This window comes from Catharus ustulatus, chromosome 17, assembly GCF_009819885.2.
Source record: "Catharus ustulatus isolate bCatUst1 chromosome 17, bCatUst1.pri.v2, whole genome shotgun sequence".
Lineage (NCBI taxonomy): Eukaryota > Metazoa > Chordata > Aves > Passeriformes > Turdidae > Catharus > Catharus ustulatus.
In genome coordinates this window covers 6,669,851-6,676,200 of record NC_046237.1, presented here as the reverse complement: position 1 = coordinate 6,676,200, position 6,350 = coordinate 6,669,851, and positions in this window count along the sequence as shown.

The following is a 6,350-nucleotide window of genomic DNA, read 5'->3' as shown; positions in this document are numbered from 1 at the left end:
CCTGTGCTTTGGATGATAATCTGGAAGAGTTCACTGGGTGGATTTGGGATGTCTAAGCCCATCCCTTTCAAGTGAGATCAGTGGGAACTTTTGTTACTCAGACAACTTGGTCTGTAGTTAACACAGGAGCAGAAGATGTGAAAATGCTGGAAAATTGGGTCCATGGGTGTTGCAGAGGGCAGCTGTGATGTGTAGGCAGGGCAGCAGTGCAGGCAGCTGCCTGCTGTTAGAGGTGAAATCCGCTGAAGGATGAAAAAAAAGCTCTTTCCACCTCCTCTCCCCACAATTCCCAGGAGTTATGGGGTTAGGAGTGGCCTGGGAGAACAATAAATTGCAGAACTGCTCTGAAAATAAAGCCAAGGCCATATCCTGCAGGAAAGATGGATCAGCCAGTGAGATGTGCAATAAGGAAAGTGCTTTCTCTCTGCACTAAGATCAATATTCCTACCCAAGCAGGTAAATATCGGGAGGGGGTTTTTTATTGGCAGTGGTGATTTTCTCCTTAAAAAAGAAAAAGTAAATTGGTGAGAATAAAAATGGAAATCTTAAATTTTCCTCTAGTTCAGTTAATGATAAGTACCCAGGGGTGAGTTCTTACAGCAAAACCATAAACAAAAGTGCTTTATTCAGTATTATGGGATTTATTAATGTTCCAAGTATTCTCTCTGTTGCTGTTGGCTGAAATCAAGTGCTGGAAAAGGCTGAAGAATGGATGAACTGAGCTGTCTCCCTAGCAGCTCTTGGTAAAGCTGGGTAGATCTCTGGCTTTGCAAGAGCCAGATCTCTCTTCCTCAGCCAACAACACTCTCCCCTCCATCAATTACAACTTCTAACAGCAAAAATAAGGAGCAGAATTTACACTTTCACTGAGGTTTGGATGGACAACACCCTCAGGCACATGGTGGGGTTCTTGGTGTTGCTCTCTGCAAGGCCAGGAGCTCCTCTCTGATCTTTGTGGTCCCCTCCAGCTCTGGATATTCTGTGTTTTATGGTTTTATGCCATGGGAAGAGCTGAGCTGGGACATGCTGGGTTACCCTTCACTGAGCTGCAGGCGTTTGTTTTGGGTGAGTATTCAGCTGAAATCCCCCTCCCCATGGGAGCCCCAAAGCCTTTCCCCTGCTCCAAATGCCTCTGCCCCCCAAAAACCTGGCCCAGGACTCAGACCCAGATGAAGACACTGCCTGATGCTGAGCAGTTGCCATGTCTGTTTTCACATGGCTTTCATGACACTATAAATATGTCTAATATGTCTTTCTTTTTAAAAACTATCTTCTCCTATAATTTTTTTTCCAGTTTTGTTAACTATTTGAAGAGCTGTCACTGGGCTCCAGTCTCTCTCTGAAAACTTTGGAATATCATTGCTGGGTACAACAAAATATGTCCAGAGAAGGATGCTTCTCACCCTGCAATGCTTTGTAGGGAAGGTGGCTGCTGTCTATAGTTAGAGCTTCTTTTTTTAAATGAAAAGGATCTCCAGCAGCAGTTGGTGTGGGTGCAGCCTTTGATATCTGCTCAGAAGAGAGACTCAGACTGGCAGCAAAGCAGGCTCTGCCAGGAAAACTCCAGCTTGCTTTCCCACTCATTTTGCTGTGCTTCCCCTCAGCTATTTTTTTGTGGATATTTATGCAAAAGCAATTTTCTCCTTCCATCAACAGGAGAATCTCCTTCGGACACACCCCAGGCTGCAGCCCTGGCTGTGCATTCACGGCTCTGTGGCAGCAGAGCTGCATGGCTGGGACTCTGCAGAATCAGTTTGTTATCCACATCCCTGATCTTCCCCTGCCCAGGGCTGTCTGAAGGACCAGATCTTGCTCAGCAGACTTGTTCTTTGCTGAGGAGAAGCACAGAGCTGAGATGGGAGGGGGGAGGGAAGAATCCAGCAGCAGCAGATGTAGGAGATGTCCCATCTCTGTGGTGGGGACTGGTTGTGAGGTGGGGAGGATGAGAAAGGGAGAGAAGGGGACAAAGGGAACCTGTTGGAGCAAGTCCGGAGGAGGCCACAAAGATCCTCTGAGGGCTGGAGCATCTCAGCTACACAGACAGGCTGAGAGAGCTGGGGGTGTTCAGCCTGGAGAAGGCTCTGGGGAGACCTCAGAGCCCCTTCCAGTGCCTGAAGGGCTCCAGAGGGCTGGAGAGGGGCTTTGGACAGGGGGCTGGAGCGACAGGACAAGGGAGAATGGCTTCAGCCTGCCAGAGATCAGGTTAGATTGGATAGTGGAAAGAAATCCTTCCCTGTGAGGATGGTGAGGCCCTGGCACAGGTTGCTCAGAGAAGCTGTGGCTGCCCCATCCCTGGAAATGCTCAAGGCCAGGTTGAAAAAATCTGACCTAGTGGAAGCTGTTCCTGCCCATGGCAGGGGGCTGGAATGAAACATCCTTTAAGACTGTTTCCCAATCTAAGATTCTGTGGTTCTATGAACGGTGGGAAGGGTAGCCCATAAGCCAGAAGTCCTGGTGCTGTGTGAGGAATAAAGATGGACTATAAGGAAGTATTGTGTGCTGTGTGATGCTGATGGATGTTTGGCACAGGGTTTTTTTGGACTCCTTGTTGTGTCTGAGCTGCTGCACATCTGTTTTGAGTGGTTCACAGCTGCTGCATGCAACTGCCCCATTGCCCATTTAGGCTGGGGATTCATGACACCTTTGCTCAAAATGTGGTAGCAGAAGTACCAAGGTCATAGCTCCTTTTGAAAGAGAGAGATTCAGGATTTTTCCAAGCAAAGAGATTCCTCTTAGACTGGATGTTGTTAAACCAAAGAGCCCCACAGCCCACAAACTCCCTTTGCTCCTGCTTTCATCACTCTGAAGCCTGGGTAGATTGCATGACAGAATTAAATAATCAATAAATAGAGCAACATGGTTTCGTATCTTGGCAACGACGATGCTGCTGAACCATGTAAACTGGGTTTGCTCTCTCTCCCTCAGTGCAGAGATCCCGTCTGGCTGCAGGGAAGGAGTGATGCCAGCTCTGCACAGCGCTGGGGGACACACACAGCCCCTTCTCCCATCTCAAGGTTTGTGCTTCAGCAGCCCCAAAACTCCGTAAGGGCACAATAATATCCCACCCCAGCTGGGGTCACCTTCACCCCACAGTACAACATCTCCCATGTTCAGAGTCACAGAATCTCACAGTCCTAGAGGGTTGGGGCTGGAAGGGACCTCAAAAACCATCTAGTTCCAACCTCTTGCCATGGGCAGGATTCTCAGGAATTTGGTCTTCCTGTGGCTGAACTGCTGGAAGGGCCTCTGAGAGGAAATCATATCCTGTTCAACCAGCCCACTCGTGCAGCAAAAGGGGTTTTTCCTCCAGTCTGTGTTATTTCTGAGAGAGGATGTAGCTGCAGTGCTGATGGAGTCTCCTGCTGCCAGCAGTGGTCAGGGAAAGCATCACTGCCTCCCTCTCCTCTGGGCCTGAGGCCAGGCAGGAAGGGCTGGAGCCTGGAGCACCAGCACTGCCAAACAGCACATTTTCCATGCAGTGAAATGAAGAATGATCCTTCGAGAAACCAAGCAGGAAACTTGATTTTTCCAAGGAAACCATTGAAAGAATCAGCACCTTCCCACAGCCTGGTTTTGGCTGCATTAGAGCACTGTTTTCCTGGCCACAGAGAGGAGCCCAGGCAGAGCCTGAGCTGGCTCTGTCCATTCAATAAGCATCAGTTTCTCTGTGTGTTTCCAGCCTGGCATGGGCAGTGAATGCTCCAAGAAAAGCTCATGCCATGCTGATTTCATTCACTGACGAGCAATAAAAACAGAAGCTCTGCAGTCAACATGAAATTAAGATTAATGGCTTTTCAGGTTGCTTTCCTCTGTGTGAAGCAAACCCCGTATTGCGATTTGGCTATTTAATGTTTGCTCAGTGTTAGGCATTAATAGCAACTTCTCCACATGCACAGGTCACTTGCTCACATATTTTAGAGTTTCCCTCATCTCAGCCTTGCACTGCTTTTGCTTTGTTTAACCACAGAGGAAATCATAGAATCACAGGATGGATTGTGCTGGAAGAGACCTTAAATGTCATCTATCCAACCTTCATGACATTAAAATTTCTGGAGATAATCACCTGCCTCCAGGGACCCAGCATAAAGGGACAGAAATGAGTGCTGGTTTTTACCCTTGTCCCTGCATTCCAGAGGTGACTGGGGGGTGGCAATGGAAAGCCAAGCAGGGCTGTCCCTGTGGTTTGCTTTGGCATCTGCACGGGGGTTTAATTTGCATGTGCTTGGCTGGAAAACGCTTCATCTTCTGAATGTCACTGAGCCCTTCTGCCTGGGGCTATCCACCAGGATTGTGCAGGATGAGTTCAAGGCTGGATGGAGCTCTGAGTATCCTGATTAGTGGAAGGTGTAGCTCCATGGCAGGGGGTTGAAACTGGATGATCTTTAAGGTCTTTCCCAGCCCAAACCATTCTGTGATTCTGTGAGGCTGTGATTCTGTGAGTCTATGAGAGTCTGTGAGCTGCTGGCTCTGACCTGCCCCATCCATCATGAAATGGTGCCCACCAGCTTCACATCCCAGCTCCTGGGCAGCGTGGCTGCTCACTGCCATTGATGTGGATGAAGGAGCTCAGCTGGGCGTGGCCAGGCATGAAGGATCCCTCTGAATCCATCACACGGATAAGGGAAATTTAATTACATCTGTAAGATTTCCATCAATGCTGAGCAGCAGCAGGCTGCGTCTCAGGGGAGATTTTTCATTGCATTGAAATCTGACTTTGTTAATTACCAGTCTCTGATTTCATTTGAGGGTTAAGTTTATGAAACGGGATCCTTATTTCTCTGACTTCCTTATTCAGCTGCTTATTGAGTCCTGTACAGGGGATGATTTGGATCTTAGAAACTCCTGAGCTATTTTACAGCTCTGGCATAAGCTGTACAGGAGAAGCATTGGAGCAAGGGGGAGGATGGAGATGTGCAGAAATCCTGGTGAAAGACAGAGAAAGAAAACACATGTCAGGAAAGCTGAAAATAGGGATAAAGGTCTTGCTGCCAAACTGTAGCTTATTTTACCCCCAGAGGGAACTCCCCCTTCCCATGTGGGATGCTGGTGGCAGCACCCAGAGCCCCCACCCAGCCATGGAACATTGTTCTGGGGGGCTTTAGCGGAGCAGCAGCAGCCTTTGGTGCACCCCAGGCTGCTCACTTCCTCATGGGGAAAGCTCCCATCCACTGTTTACCCAGGAAGAACCAGACTTGGCTGTAGGCAGTAAGCAGAGTGCCTGGTTTTTATCTACACATCAAATTTACTTTTTTATTTTTTTTTTAAAAGAGAAAATAGCCACTTGAAGCTTGGGGCTAGTGTCTAATTCCACTTGAAGAGCTTTGTTAGATAATTGCGGTATTTTTCTGAGAGAAAATAGAACAATCGAGGCTTGTAATTAAAAGCCATTCAGGCAGCTTTGATCCTTCTCTCTGCATCTTCACTCACCAAACACCAACGCCAACAAGGACTCATGGCAATATTTACAGTCACTATTCTTGGCCTTTGCTTTTAAATGAACTCCTCTTCCTCCCTTCCAGCCAACAGGAGGAGGAGGGAGGGAAATGTGGCTCGTGGCTTTTCAATTGGTGTTTCTTTGGAAGGACTTTTTGGAGGATGCCTGATAACATAGAATCATTAAGTTTAGAGAAGCTCAATGAGTCCAGCTCTCGACCCAGCCACACCACCACATTTACCACTAAACCACAAAATGCCACTTGCACAAGTTTTTTTAACACTTCCACTCCTGCCCTGGAAGTCTTTTCCAGGGCTTGACTACCCTTTGATGAAAAAATATTTCCTAATATCTAATCAAACCTCCGCTGGCACAACTTGAGGCTGTTTCCTCTCACCCTGTCACTCCATGATGACAAGCCTGGAGCTCCTCTGGAGGCCTCAGAGCTGCCAGAGAACAAGAGTTTATCACCCCAAACTGCCTTCAGGCACACCCTCAGCTGCAGTGGTGCTGTGGATGGGGCAGGACCCAGGCACTCTGCCTGGGCATGGACAGGGAGCTGCCAGGACCATGTCCCACAGAGGATGCTCAGGGGATGTCCTGACTCACTGTGAGAGGGAATCCAGCCTGGGATGTCCCCTTCCCTTCAGCAGCAGGTGGGAATGTCAAACCTTAATGTGCTGAGAACCCTCTGAAGGCACAAAATTTGGTTTGTTTCTCCCAGAATTGGCAGTTAAGCTGGAGGGTCATCATTTCCTTGGGTTTATGGTGGGAGCATCAGTGGATCATCAGCACCCAAGGGCTCCCAGCAACCCCGAGGAAAAAAAGGAAGTGCTACAGATGTCAGGCTGTACAGAGAAGGGACAAATTGACTTTCTTGGTTTGATTTGAAGAGTATCCTCTGGAGACCCTTCTG